The following is a 15,733-nucleotide window of genomic DNA, read 5'->3' as shown; positions in this document are numbered from 1 at the left end:
CTCGAACTTTGCACTCAGCTGCAGCAAGAGTAATCTAGCTACCAAAAGAGAGAAGCAAGAGAGTGGAAGGACTAGAAAAAAGTGCCACAGGCAACACCACGTGCTGATGAGGATGTGGGGTGACCGGAACTAGCCTACATTGCTGGAGGAAAAACAAAATGGTTCAGCTGCTTTGGAAAAATAATTTGGCAATTTCTAATGAAGTTAAACATTCACTTACCTTATGATCCAGCAATCCCACTCCAAGAGAAATATGCAAAAACTTATATGCAAATGTTGGTGACAGCTGTATTTGGAAATAATTCAGATGTCTGTCAGTAGATGGATGAATCAACAGAAGTGGTCCGTTCAGGCACCGGAACACACTATTCAGCAATGTAAAGGAACAAACTTCTGACCTATGCAACAGCATGGATGAGTCTCAAAACCTTATGCTAACTGACAGAAGCCCCACTCAAAAGCTTTAAAAAAAATTTTTTTTAATGAAATTGCGTGCTTGCAAATGTTACACATCTGACGACTGAAAGAATTTCCCAGAGTAGATGCTGGCTGTGGACGCCTCGAGCCTTGTCCTCCTCCATCGCCCATGTGCTTCCCTGCCGGGGCGTGCGACACATTATACCACTCACAGCTTCCAGTGCTGCCCTCCGTTTCACAGCCCTGGGTGAGTCGGCACAGCAGGAGGCGGGAGTATTTCTGGAATGCATTCCTACAACCAGAATGGCTAGTAGTAACCAACCTAGGCATGGACGTGACCAAGAAGCATGCTTGCTTACCCCTCCTCGTCCAAATTAAGTACATCCCCAACTCAGTTCGCCCTGAGTCTGCTCCCCAGACACGCCCAGCAAGGTGCTCTAGCACAACCCACAAGAGGGGGCGACAGAGGGCAAGGTGCAGCGACAGAGGAGAAGGGGCTTGTCCTATTGCCTGCCAGGGAGCCTTCTGGGCGCACCCCGCCCCACTCCTGACCATCCTTTATGTGGTCTCCGCCCTCAGTTCTTCCTTCCCTTTCCTTCCATTGATTCTGAAGGGTGAAAAATGGCACCTTGGAGTCCCCCATGCCGTCTGGCACTCTGCCCTGCACTTAACACCCTTTCAGCAAATGTTTCCCAAATCCTCGTTCGTGTGAGGTGTTTTTGGTAGCCGAGGTGGCTTCTGACCAACGATGAACTGTGTTCAAGAAGTACCGTCAGACAATGACACTCCTGAGACTCTGACCTTTACGTGGTGCTGCTGTGTTGCCAGATCCTAAGCTAAGGATCTAAAAAGTAAAACAAAACAAAGCACCTACCTTTTCAAAAATTATCGAAAGAACACATGCTCATAATAATGATAATAAAAATGACAACAAAAACAGCAGGGACAAAATGCTCGGGCAATTAGAGCAAAACCCCTGTTCCACACCCTGCCCCGCGCCCACCCAGTCACGGCACAGGAGCGACCGTGGGAATGGGGCGGGATGGCAGCTGCTCACAAGTCTGGCTCCCCCACTCGCCTAATTGTGGGATCTCGAGCAAGCTACTTAATCTTTTGGAGCCTCACTTTTCTCACCTGTAAAGTGGGGATAACAATGGTTGCCTTGTAAGGGTTTTGTAATGACCAGGTGAGAGGTTCTGTGTCAAGTGTCTGGCATCGCCACCTGTGTCCTCTCAAGCCCATGCTGAAGGTCACCTGCAAGTAGTTCCGTGTCCCACAGAGGCCTCCCTGGGCCTGAGGACTGTCTCTGCCCCCGGAACAAGCTCTGTTCCAGAGGAGCTGCAAGTGGGACGGAGTTACTCCCCCACACTCAGCCAGCGTGCCCCGGGCTCAGTGGTGAACACCGGCCTCCCTGCCCCTTGTGGGGCAGTTCTGGAGTGTTCTGCCTGATGTCTCAGGGCTCCAGTGGGACCAGCTGCGTGCCCTCAGCCACAGCTGCTCACGGTCGCACGTTCTTGGCTTCCCCTTTCCCCCACGACCTGCCTGCGGTCTTCTTTCGTTCTCCTCAATTCAAGATGGTCTTTTTCTTGTTGATTTGTAGGATTGTAGCCCTTCATTTATTTTATATGTTGTAAATATTTTCTTCAAATCTCATTTGCTTTTTAGCTTAGTGACATAGAGAAATGTTTAATTTTTAGATAGTCAAATCTGTCTGCCTTTTCCTTTTTGGTTTCTGGACTTCATGGCTTGCTTAGGAAGGATGATGAACCAGTATCGGTCTCTCTTGCCTTCTGATCTTTGACAGTTGCTGGAAAGTGTCCAGATTATCAATCTCTGTGGAATTTACTTTTGGGCACCAATGCAGCATAACAACAATGACACTTATTATTTTATTTTCCAAGTGGATGGACGGTCATCCCATATTACTTCTTTATTACCTCGACTTACATCTTTCCCCCACTGATTTGAGTGCTCCTTCTGTATTATTCCAAGTTCCCATAATCCTTATGGCTTGGCTTCTGAATTCTTTGTTCTGTCCCTTTGATCTGGCAGCTCCACCCTGTTTTAATTACTTTGGCTTTATAGTGCGTGTTGGTATCGGGTGGGTCAAATGTCAGCTCATTGTTCTTCTTTTTCTAAATGTTCTCGGCTCTTCTCACTTGTTTACTCTTTCAGATAAGCTCTGAAATCAACTTGTCAAGCTCTATAAAAATCTCTTGAGGATTCTGATTGGGAATGCATCGAATTTATAGATTCCATCTGGGGAGAATTGACATCTTTATATGATTGAGTCTTCCAGCCCGAAGCATGGTTTATTGTGTCATTTACTCAGGCCTTCTTTATGTCCCTCAGCGAAGTTTTACTGTGCTCCTCACATAAGATCTGGGCATTTCCCATTTAGTTGATTCTCGGGTATTTTATAGCCTGGGTTGGTCATTGTGCATGGAACATTTTTCCCATCACGTCTCTAATTGGCTATTTCAGGGTGTGTAGGAGAGATGTGAATTTTGATGTTATTTTGTCTCTGGTCATGCTGATGGACTCTCTGTTTAGTTCTAATATTTTCCATGAATTTGAAGAATTTTGAAGCAGCCACACTGTCCCTCGTGGGATGGGCCCCACTCAAGAGCAGAGCGCTCCGTGGCACCGGGGTGGTGGGAATCGAATGCACTGACCCTGTTAGGGCTGCTTCGGGGACTGCTGAGGAGGCCAGCGCCTTTGCCCAGATGGCCCTCAGATTCCTTTCGATTCTCAGCTTCTGCAAGTTCATGATTCTGGCTCTTGTGTGTGTTCCATGTGCTGTCTCCTCAAGTGTGTGATAATCAAGGGCCGGTTCCCTCCCTCCTTCCCTCTGTGCTTGTTTGATTTCTGCATGCCAAGTGCCAAGGAGACCCGGGAGGAAATACTCAGATGACAGTTGCCTGTGTAAATGCTTCACACCTTTGATATGCAAGTAGTATCACTTAAAATATTCTCAAATTAAATTACAATGCAGTAGAGCCCCCCCCCCCCACCAAGGGTAATATATGTGTATACTCCGGGGACTCTTCCTCCCACCCTCCTCCCCCGGGGCCGGCACAGTCCCGAGGGAAGGCTTCTGCTCTCAGTGAGCCAAGAGTCTGCTTCCGGTCTGGCTGCAGCTCTTATGTAACCTTGCTGGGTCCTGGGCCTTTGCTCTGCAGCTGCCGCTTCTGCTGAAGCAACTGGCCTTCTCTGAGGGTGCCCCAAAGGAGAGCCCCTTTTCCTCACCCTGGCAACTGATGCTGCTCTCCAGGCACTTTCAGCAGTTCTCCAAGGGCTGGAAGCTGCAGAGCTAGTGGTGAAACACTGCACCCAGCCAGCTCCAGCACCTTCCCCGGGCCGCACACCCACCCTCCGGGGCCGCTGCTCCCCCTCCACACCTGACAAAATGGTCTCTTTCCCACACACAAGGGGTCCTGATCACCACTAGAAGGGTCTGGAGCAGTGGTTCTCAATTAGGGTGGTGGTGACGGTAGCAGTGATTTTGTCGTCCAGGGGACACTTGGTCTGTCACCATCACACCCCTAGGCCTCAGCTCGGTGTCTGGCTCAGACAGGCACTTATTGAATGTCATTGAATGAAATGAGGCCTGAAAGACAGCTTAGGAGTCCCCCAAGGGCCCTGAGCACACTAGGACGTGGCCCCTGGTTGTCAGGGTGAGGTGTCCCTTGGGCTACGCTGACTGTCGCCAGTCGTGGGCGCTCACCCCCTTAAGTCCACTGCATTCTGGGATGGCTCTAGCGGCCTGAGCAGAAATTCTCGATGATGGGAGAGGGCTAGGTCAGACACGCTCGACTGTCTCAGGGCCACATGTGACTAGCAGCTGCCACAGTGGACAGCAAAGGTCTAGACATTAGAAATAGAGAGCCCTAGTTTCTTCCGTAGAGGGGCAAAACTGCCTTCTCTTCCTTTCTGAGGGGTCAGCCTTCCTTCCCAGGGACTGAGCGAGCTTTTGGCAACAGAGGCAGAAACCAAACACAAAAGCTCAGTTCTTAATGGGTCTGTGCCATACCCAGACCCAGCGTCTTCTCTCGAGGACCCTCGATCGAGGGAAGGAGACAGTCACACCACTGTTAACCTAAAAATAAAAGGCATTTCAGAGTGAGAGGTGACAAGTATTTGAGGTAAAAAAATAAAAAAGAACAGCTATTTGGGAATCACTGATTCACCCAGAAGACAAAGGCGAGGGCCAGTCACAAGGCAGGGGAGCAAATGCATTGCCTGAGCAGAAGGAAGGCGTTTCTGCTGGGGCGGATAAGCTAATACAGCCATGCTAACCGCAAGAAGAATGCTTTTAGTTTCCAGTCTGGCTGTCAGTTCAATTGTCCTAACATTGGCTTTCCCATTGTCCCTGAAAGTGGTTTGGGACACAAGGCTGCTGCTGTTGGGCCAGTCCAGAGGCGGCTTTGCCCCATTTTGACATCCCAGAGGTGTGACTGTGCCAGGCCGTTCCTCTGGATAGCAGCTCTGGCTCCATTTGAAATTATTATTATCATTTTTATTCCTCTAGCGCCACAGGTGGTGAGTGCCATCATGGAGGCATTCAGTCAGGCTGCACTCTAGTGAAACGTGGAGGGGTGCCGGCCATGCAGAGACAGGGTGCATGTGTACAGGACTGCGAGCACTGAGGCCGGGAGGGGGCCTGAGCAAAGGCCCAGTGGCCTGCGTGAGGGGGTGGCCTGTTCCTGAGGTGAGTCCTCAGGGTGCTGTCTTGGGAGCCTTGTCAGAGCTGGGACTGGAGGGGGAGGGAGAGGCTGATGGTGACAGGATGTGCCTGCTTCTTCAGCGAGCTTCCCTGTGGAGCCTTGTTGAGAGACTGCTTAATGATAGGGGTTGGGGGGAAGAGATGGTGGACTTGAACGGAGGTGGAGGTTTCCAGTTTGGTGTCCCTCCAAACCTGCAATGCTTCTTACCACCAACAGGGGGCAGGCGAACTCAGGAAACGATACCCATTTGTCAGGGACTTAGGCTGCTGGGTGAGATGCTAGGTCCTATGCTAGGTGAGACCTTATAATACTCAGTGGGTATTCCTGAGCCTCAGGCCCCGCGCTGAGCTCTGGGTGAGCTGAAATGAACCGCAGCCTTTGTGGCCTGTGTCCCAGGCTGCCTGGACTGTGGGGACTGCAAGGAGCAGTGGTCAGTTCTGTCAGGGGGCAGGCCAGTAGGGAAATAGGACCAGCTTCCTAAAGGAGGCAATTCTTGAGCTGAATCAAGATGAGAAGTTGTCTTCTTGACCGACAGGCCTGTGAGGACGGAGCACAGGGCAGGGAGGGGACACCTTCTGGAGTGTCTAGTTGCCCTGCAGTCCCAGATCCCAGAGTGTAAGGGGCAGGGGTGCTGGGACATGAGTGAAACCAGGGTGCTGTGGGCACGGCTCATGCTGAGGAGTGCCACCCTGGGACAACGCCGAGGAGCAGGCAGAACTTCTCCAAAATAAGTAAATACATAAAACGAGTGAAAATACCTTTTTATTATGAAACGTTTCAAGCATACACCAGAGTATGTAGTGTAATGAATCCCCACGTGCCTGCCCACGTGAGTCCATTCTGCAATGTCTTCTTCCATTCTCCCTCCACGCCTCAAGAACTCTGTGGACTGTCTCACACACTCTCGGAAGTGTGGGCTCTGAAATGACCCTCGCAGACCCCACTCGGCAGGAAACAATTGGCTGCACTCTGTCAGCTGCAGCCCGGCCCCGCCTCCCACCCTTGGGTTATCTGGAGGCAAATCACATATCAGTTCATATCATCAATATTTTAAGATGTATCTCTAAAAGTTAGAGGCTCTTTCGTAAGAGCACAGTTGCATCACTACGATCCTGTGAGGTAGGACCGACAGCAAACCAAGGCCTGGGAAGCAGGAGGCTCGTCTCCCCCGCTGACTCAGTGGCCTGAGCCTGGTCCACAGCCTCGCCAGGTGTCCCGACATCACAGGAAACCCTCGATGGATCACATGGGGGAGGGCCGACCCTGACCTTCTGTGAATCTTCCCCACTACCTGGGAAAGAGAGCCTTTGAAACTGTGCTTTCATTCCAAGGCCTGAAAGGCCGGAAAGGGCCCACAGTGCCCAAAGGAAGAAGCCCATTAACACCTTTGGGTGTTCACACCCCCTCCAAAGCTGCTACCACCTTTACCTGTCAATCAATATGTAACTTCTTCACCCCCATCCCACCAACTATATGAGTCCTCAGAACAAAGGACTATCTGCTTGGGGTGCTTGGCTCTCTTGGCTCTCTGGCCACCCAGCCTCAGGCCACCTGGCCCCCCTCTAGCCACACGCACACTGGCCACCCCAGCTCTCACCACCCCTGCGCTTGCCACCCTGGCCTTTGGCTGCCCTTACCCTGCTTTGCCCTGACCCTAGGCCTCTCACCGCGGCCCCCACCTTAACTAGGCCCATTCTCTCCCTTGAGAATGGATCACCAATAAACCCTGCTTGCATGCTCATAGACTCCCTGATCCATACTTCTTTACCGCATTGACGAGAAGAACTGAGTTTCTGGGAGTTTGCTGCATGACAATCACACCTGAACAAGGTTAACAGTCCTTTAATTTCATCCCACAGCTGGGACTGACAGGTTCTTAAGCCCAGGATCAGATTAGTATTTCAGGAAGGCCACCCTGGCAGAGGGGAGAGGAGGAAATGGAGGGGGCCTGGGGCTGGAGAAGGAAGTGTCAGCTGGAAGGCTTTTGTGAGGGTTTGGGGGGAAGTAAGGACTTGAACTTGGCTAAGGCAAAGCTGTGGAGGCAGGAGCTGTGCAAAGTGTAGCAAGTGCCAGACACGACACACTTGCCTTAGCCAACCCTCACAGACGCTCTGTGAAGAGGCACCGGTTGCTGTCTCTGGCTTACAGGTGAGGAGACTATGGCTCAGAGACTGAACTGCTCGGAGAGACGTAGCTACAAAGTCACAGAGCTGGGGTTCAGACTCAGGCCTGCACCTCCCCAAAGCCCCGAATCCTTGCTGCAGCCACCACTGCCTCCCTCCCTGCAGCCTGGGCCACAGAGTGAGGAGGAAGCCTCAGGTGCAAGGGTGTTACAGGGGCCTCTTGGGTGTGAGGGATGGCGGGGGAGCTGTCTGCTGTCCCATTCCATGCTCTGCGGCCTGGGGGATCCCAGGGGTGCCCGGTGGGAAGTGGAGGCAGTGTTGGTGGGGCAGGGTCCCCTTTCCTAACCTGTGCCAGCAACACACCAAGGATGCCAACCAAGTCTCCCCCTTTTCTGCCTTTGCCCTTCTGGTCCCCAGTGCAGGCCCAGCCCTCCTCCCAGGGCAAGCAGGGACCCTCCAGGTTGGAGTGGACTGGCCCTCCCGTTCTCTGTATGAATGCGGGAGCAAGCAAGGCAGGTCCTCAGCTCCAAGTTCCTGCCTTGGAGGCAGAGAGCCCACACTACCTGGCACCTCTGAGGTTGGATTCAGAGTCCAACTTGGGTTGGGCTGACCTAATCAACCCCGGGGGCTGACCGATCACTTTTTGTTGACCTTGTTAATATTCCCTAAGGAAAAGATTGCACTTCCCCTATCCTTCCCCTCCCTGCCCTCCCCTACAGGATCCTCACAGAGGGATGATGGGTTCTCTTGGTCATGGAAGCCTCAACGGGGTGTCCCTCTTTCCCAGCAGCAGCTGTGGGGAGGGTTTGCTGCTGCTGCCCCGAGTGAGCACACAGACCTGCTCAGATTACAGATCAGGAGCTGGGGGGCGGGGGTGGGGCTTCTGGCCTGGGAGGCTGGGATCCCGCCACAGTCCAGCTCAGGCCTGGATTTCTCCAGCTGTCAAATGAGGTGACAGTACCGGCCTCATGCAGTGGCCGAGAGGCTCCAGGGAGCCCCTCTCTGCAAACTCATCGGCGGACTGTGAAGTGCGGTGCCTGGCAGCGAGGGCTAGCTCGGTCCCCCATCGGCTGGGATCAGATCTGCTGTTCCTTTTACCACCAGAATCAGAGGGGGATGGGGCTTTGTCCACCCCAAGACCCTGCACAGTTGCCCTCTGGGGGTGCAGCCCTGTGTACCCCGGGGCAGGCCTCTCAGGAGGAGGCCTTGGGATCATCCTCCCTGCATTAGTTCCATCTCCTCATCTTCTCAATAATTAATCACTCTTCCCCTCCAGCCCTGCCCTTTTAACAGTTCCCTTCAGTCCCAGCCCTGCCGGCCTCCCCTGCTTCCCAGGCGAGCCTGTCTGTCTCCATCAGTCAGGGCTCTCCGGCAGTCAGCAAAGGTCTGGGAGGGGCCCACCCACCCTGCCTGAGCCTCCCAATGCCGGGGCTCCCTGGGCCAGTGCTCTGAGACCAGTGGCTCTGGAGGAAGAGGAACATGCCAAAGTGGGGTCTCTCCACAGCCCAGCGGTCTGGGAGGCTGGGCGATGGATGCCTATTGACGTCTGAACCAGACTCCGGTGCACCCAAACCGGCTGGAGCTGTGGGGGCTGCTCCCGCAGGAGCTTTGGTTGCGGCTGCCCCGGGGCCAGAAGGGACTTTAGGGTAGTCCTTTATTTATAAACAAGGAGACAGATGACCAGAGGGTGAAGGACTTACCCACGGTCACTGCCAGCGGTGGCAGCGGGCCAGGGCCCCGGTCTCCTACCTTACCACTGGGTTCTGCCCTCTGCAGGAGGCCACCCAGACATCCGCGGGGCTGGGCCCCACCTGCAGCGCTCAGGCTCTGGGAGGCTTCGGAGACCTCAGAATCAGAGGGGGCCCCAGGGCTCGCCTAGCCCCGCCTGTCCTCATGCAGCAAGTGTGGAAATGGAGGCACAGGAGGGGAGCTGTCTGCCCTGTCAATCAGGCCACTGAGGGTCTCCCCTCAGTCTGGGCCCCCTGTTCTTCAGTACCACCCATGGGCCAGGGAAGGAGGCAGCCACCCCAGCTGCCCCTCCGTGGCTCTGTCCCTGAGCCTGCCCACTGTAGGAAGGACTAAAGGACAGGGTCTTCCTCTTCCCGTGGGTACCAGATGCGCACCGGAGTGCTCCTCCTGGAGCCTCTGCAGCCCAGCTGGCGGGGGATGCGGGCGGCTGCTGCCCTGGTCAGAGCACTGGATGGGGAATCAGAGACCTGGATTTGAGTCCTCTCCCCACCCATCGCTGTATGACCATGACTGGGTCACTTCGTTTCTTGGAGCCCCCGTGCCCTCACCTGCACAGTGGTAGTAAGTCCACCAGCCCTAACCTGATCGAATGGGGTCAAACCCGAAAGAAATTCACCCTACACAAGTGTCTGTCCTGAGATGGCCAGAGAGAAGCTGAGTGAGTCAGTGAGTGTCCGGGAGTGTGTGGGTCTTCCCGGGGCCCCAGAGACCATGAAGACTGGCGGCGGCGCTGTTGCCGATTTGCTGTGTGGCCCTGGGCAGATGGCCTTACCTCTCTGTGCCTCATAAAAACATGGAGATCAATGCTTCTCCCTGCTGTGATGTTGAACTTCTGGCACTATGGGGAAGCTAACTGGGAAAGAGCTTTAAGATTCTTGAACCCATCTATAAACATAAGAGATTATTAACAACATCCAATAATCACGCTGTCTGCTAACAAAAGTAATGGCGCCCTAAAGTTGGGCAGGGAAACCACCCCCGTCAGTGCAGCGCAGCGCAGCGCAGCTCCTGGCTGGTCTTCCGCTCGGTTCTCAGGGCTAATAACCCTCTGCATTTGTCAGTGTGGGTGGGGCTTTGCCTCTGCAGACCGACCACTAATTAGCTCCTCCACGGGCGTGCCCAGGAGGTAGGCAGGAAGGGCACGGGGGTGATGAGAGAGCTGCAGCTCCCAGAAGAGGGGTCTGCCTGGCCACCCAGCTGGTTTAGGGCGGGGCTGGGCTGGGAACAGAAAGCTCTCCCAGTTCTCAAGCACCGACTTGTGCTGCTGTTGTGAGCAGGTGGGCAGATAGCTTGCCCTCTCTGGGCCTCAGTTTCCCCACAGAGCTGCCAGTGCCGGAAGGCAGTGCAGTGTCCTGGATGTGTGGGCAGATCACCCGGGACTTGCTCTCCCACCCTTCCCTCCGGCACTCCGTGGTGCTGGGCGCTGGCACAGGAAGGGCCTCAGCGGGCTTCTCTGTCTTTAATACTGAGCCGGGGGATACCAGGGGTCATCCCTTGGTGGTACTCAGGGGTCAGTAGACCTACTGGGGACTCTGAGCCTCAGTTTCCTCATCTGTACAATGAGGTTGTAATTCACCGTGCCAAGTGCCCAGACCCCAGGTTCCATGAGCCAGCTGAGCACGGCTGCTGCAGGGCGGGTATTATCCTGCAAGGCCTGGGCTGGGTTGAAGGATGGTCCTCAACCCCGGGGCCCCTGCCTGGGCAGAGAGGATGCACCTGCCTCTGGGCTGGGCTGTGTCCTCGTCCTCACTGAGGTCTGCGGGGACTGTCCTCCCGTCCCTGGCTCTGTAGGTGACGACTGCTCTCATTCTGTCTCCCTTTCACCCTACAACCTATTTTTAACTTTGGTGGAGGGGGAGGGGAGGAAGGGTGCCAGGTGGTGGTTTCTGCTCTCTCCTTTTCCTCTGTCTCCCTTCTGTCTGCTCGGCCCATCAGTCAGTCCTGCCCTCCTGGCAGCTTCTCACAGCCCCTGTCCTGCCCTCTTTCCTTCCCTCTCATCCCCCCCTGCCCCCCATCTCCCTCTCTAGCTGCTGCCCTCTCCTAGGCCCGCCCCCAACTGACCACAGTCCTGTCCAGACAGCTTCCCCTCCATAAGAGCAGTTCCCTGGGGCTGGGGGCTGATCTAGTAAACCCTTTTGTGGCCACAGCTGACACAGTGGCGCTCCCTCCTCCTGGCCACCTGGTCTTTTCTTGCCCTCTGGGTCTCCTCCCCATTTAACACTTTGTGGGTACCACTCTGTTCCTCCCATTAACTACTAGTGTTGGCCTGTGAAGCAGGCGGCAGTGGGGGGCGCCTGCCCACCACCCTTCCTTCTTTTGCTACCAACACGTGGATTCCTTTGGACCCACCGCCCCCTCCGCCCCACACTTGTCTCAGTCCTGTTTTTCACGTGGGCTGCTCTGCCTCCTGGCTTCAGAGATGAGTTGTGATCGGGCCAGGCCAGTGGAAGCCCATCCTGGGTTTCCGCTGGATCAGGAGAGGGGTCTTTCCTCTTGGTAGGGTGGTGGGTTATCAACTTGGAGCGTCCAAGGCGTGGTGGCCACCGCAGGGGGGCCTGCCTGAGGAAGGGTCACAGTGAGGAAAACAGACCATGTGATGAAAGGAGAAGAGAGAGTCCCGAGCTCTGAACTAATCACATGGATTCAGCTGTTTCTCATGTTTTATTTCATCCATCCAGCGACCCACCCATCCTCCAGTCCATCCATCCATTCACACACCCACGTGTCATCTGCCCATCCATCCATCCACCCACCCACCCACTCATCCACCCCCTCATCCACCCCCTCATCCACCTACCAATCCATCTATCCATCTCCCCAACCACCCACCACCCACTCACCAGTCCGTTCATCCATCTATCCACCCACCCACCCATCATCCCTCCATTCACACATCCATTTCCTCCTCAGAACAACAATGGTGATGATAATAGTTTGTGTTAATTGCGGGCTTGGTGTCGACTACCATTCTTATCAGCATACGCATACTTGCTCATTTAGTCCTCCAAACAAGCCCAGGAAACAGGTGGTAGTATTATTACAGCTGTCTTAGAGATGAGGAAACTGAGGGACCAGTGAGGAAGTGGAGAGCCAGGGCTCCCTGTTGCTCAGGCGGAGTCCCAGGAGCTGTTGGGGAGTCCCCAGTTTTCCTGGTCAGGCAGCCACCACCCCCTGCTGCTCTGCCTCCAGAGCGGCTCTCACACCGACCCGTTGTTCTCACCTGTCCTACTCAGGCGAGAACTCAGGGCACCTGCACACCTTTCTGAGGTGATAGCGTCAGACTCTTGTCTCCGGTCCCCAGCTCTGGCCCAGCACCCCCACCACTCCACTGCAGCAGCTGCCCATGAGGCCATCCTTTGTATGAGCCCAGCACACGGGCTGGCGGGTGAACCTCGCTCTGAACGTGGCCACAACTGAAAGGGCCAGGGCTGTGTCCACTCTGTCCCCTGCACATCCCTGGGGCTCGGCTCGGTGTCTGGCTCAGACAGGCACTTATTGAATGTCATTGAATGAAATGAGGCCTGAAAGACAGCTTAGGAGTCCCCCAAGGGCCCTGAGCACACTAGGACGTGGCCCCTGGTTGTCAGGGTGAGGTGTCCCCTGGGCTACGCTGACTGTCGCCAGTCGTGGGCGCTCACCCCCTTAAGTCCCCTGCATTCTGGGATGGCTCTAGCGGCCTGAGCAGAAGTTCTCGATGATGGGAGAGGGCTAGGTCAGACACGCTCGACTGTCTGAGGGCCTTTGTTCAGCTAACCCCTCTCCCCGTCTCCGGGCAGTCGGAGCCCCCCACCTCAAGCCCCTCCGTAATGACTATGGACAGAAAGCCTAAAGCTGGAGGAGCTGGGGCACTCTCCTTGCCCACACCCACCCCTGCCCCGGGTTGTTGCCCCCAGGTAGGGAGCCGCAGCTGGAGGGGACTTGGGGTGACCAGAGACCCAGCTCTCACCGTGCAGGCCCAGGGCTCCTGCTGGGACCTGTGGCAGTAGACACCTGAGGCACAGGGTGGGCCTGGGGGCCCCAGGTCCTGTTCGGAGGCCTGGCTGTTCCAGCCCCAGCCAGCAAACCTGCCTTGGAGCCAACATCACTATCCTGCCCCTGGACAGTGGGTGAGGGGGGAGTGCAACGAGGATGTCCTGGGGCTGTGCCCGGAGGGCCTGTCCCTCTGTGTACATGTGGGAGTGGGCCTACCCACGCCTGGAAGCCCTCTGGCACCAGGAGGTCACCATGGCGGCCACAGAGGTGTACTGCTCAGATCGCCCTTCGCGAGGAGTTGCCCCAAGGGACGTGGTTGGATGACAGCTTCCAGCCGCTGCACCTTAGGACCTATGGTGGCATGTGCACCCGGGCTGCCCCTGGCTAATGGCTGAGCACAGTAGGGGCACTGGAGCTGGGCTTCATTTGCCCAACATGAGACTCTTCCCATGGCCAGTCTTTGCTTGGGGTACCCCGGCCTGGCTCGGCCTCTCAGAGCTGCCTGAGTCTGGGGCCCTTCCTCCTCAGAAGAGCCTTCTTCCTCCCTTCCTCCCCCTATCCTTTGAAAGGTATTAGGTTGGTTCTCCCACCCACCCCTGCTCCCTTTCATCCTTCAAGCTATTTCTCAGGGACCAAGACCCGAGGGGCTCCAGCACCTCCCAGACGGCAGCAGCGGTGTGTCTGCTGGGAGATGCTGCCCAGAGCTGGCAGGAACCACCCCAGCAGCACCTCCAAGCCCAGCATTCGGGAGGTTCTTGGGGAAGTTCTTGGGAAGCCTGTGTGCCTGTGCTCAGCCCAGGCCTGGCTCAGCCTCCTTGGTGGCGGCAAGCACGTGCTTGTCTGGGCCCCGGCCTGGGACTCCTGCCGGCCAGAGCTCCACCTCCGTCTACCTGGGCCGTCACTGCCCAGAGCTTCTTGTCCTCTGTGGGACTGACAGGATGTCGGAGCAGGAGGGCCTTTGGACACGATCAGATTCTGCCACTTAAATTTGTAGAGAGGCCCAGAGAGGTTAAACAACTTGCCTGAAGCCACACAGTGTGTCTGAAGCAGGCTAGGCCAGGACCATGGCTTTGTGAGGGCCCGTCCTGGGCTTTTCCTACCGCCTGGGTGGTTCCCTGGGGACTCAGACTGAACCAGAGGGCTCTGGCCCAGGGCCCATGAGCTCTGCAGGGAGGACTGCAGGGCCCCAACCCACGGCCCCAGATTCCTCTGTTTGGCATTGTTGGGGCCTCCCCAGGCTGGTCCTAATTGGCCAGCTCAGCTCTGCTGACCCTCCCTGGTCCTCACAAGCCCACCTTAAACCTCGGTTCTCCCTTCCCCCTGCCTGGAGGGCCATCTCTGCAAAGGCCTCCCTGACCCCACCCCGGCGAGGCTGCCCCCTGAACTCCTGTAGCGATCTCACCTTTGACTTCTTTTTTTAAAAAAATATTTTTTATTGTTTATATTTAGAGAGAGGAAGGGAGGGAAAGAGAGAGGGAGAGGAACATCGATGCTTGCCTCTTGCATGCATCCCGACCGGGGACTGAACCAGAAACCCAGGCACGTGCGGTGACCGGGAGTTGAACTGGGAGACCTTTTGCTTTAAGGGACGATGCGCAGCCCACTGAGCCATGCATACTGCTCAGGGCTCACCTTTGACTTCTGTTTGTCTCCTGGCATGGGGTGGACCGCGGCAGCGGTCCTGGTGAGCATCTCTTGCCTCAGGACAGTCCACAGGCACCCTGGGGGCTGGAGCTTCCAGTCCCGGCTGACCATGCACCCAAGTCACCCAGCTCTCTGGGCTCGGTAAAATGGAGATAAGAAGAAAGCCCATGGGCTTTGGAGTCAGGCAGACGTGGATTTGAACTTCAGTCTGGCTGAAGTGGTCTGTCTGTGCCTCAGTTTCCTTGCATGTAACATGAGGAAATTAAAATCCATCTCCTATTTGAAGATGACTCAGGATAACATATGGAAATGGCTGGGATAGCGCATGGCTCAGTGGCTCTCACTGACCATCTGAGCCGCCTCACCCCTCCTCTCCCTCAGGGTCTGGCTCAGGGCTGGGTGCCCAGGGGATGTTTAAAATTCAGGCACTGAAATGTGGGGAAATAGCAGGAGGAGGCTGCCTGGGGGCGGGGGGCTCTGCTGGAGAGGCAGTGATCATTCTAGGCTCACAGTGGTGCTCAGGAAAGCTGGTTCAGCATGCACTTCCCAGCGGGAAGCTGTGCAGGGCTGGGGGCTGGGGCGCAGAGAGGGAGAGAGAGGAGCGGGGATGTGGTGCAGGGCAAGGGAAAGAAGACATACACACAGAGAAAGAGGGGAGAGGAGCTCGGAGACACAGGGAGAGACCCCAGCGGGGGATGGCTGAGAATGAGGCCATGACAAGAGGGAGAGAAATTCGGAGAGTTCAGAGAGGTAGAGGGCAAGTGCAGGAAATGGGGCAGGGGCGGGGTCGGGGGAGAGAAAGGGGTCAGACAGATGCAGGCCAGGCCCCCTGTGCCCTGATTGAGAGACTCTTTGTAGGGTAAGAGGGGAGACTTAACTTTGAGTGAGGACATTTTGGGGCTGTCATTGTCCTGGCCAAAGGCCACGTCCACTCATCGCCTGCATGGGTGCTGATGAAGGGTGCCTGCTGGTCCTCAGGGCCAGCAGCCGAGGAGTGGGCAGTGGCCTGATCCTTGGGGCCTCTGAGTACCCTTGAACTTCGTGACAAGCGGAGCTGCCAGCCCCTGAGAGGAGCTAGGTCTGCTGTGGCCCTGGCTTTGA

Source organism: Phyllostomus discolor, chromosome 5 (assembly GCF_004126475.2).
Source record: "Phyllostomus discolor isolate MPI-MPIP mPhyDis1 chromosome 5, mPhyDis1.pri.v3, whole genome shotgun sequence".
In the NCBI taxonomy this organism is placed as follows: domain Eukaryota; kingdom Metazoa; phylum Chordata; class Mammalia; order Chiroptera; family Phyllostomidae; genus Phyllostomus; species Phyllostomus discolor.
The sequence above is the reverse complement of the archived record's forward strand: the minus strand, read 5'-3'. Positions refer to the sequence as shown.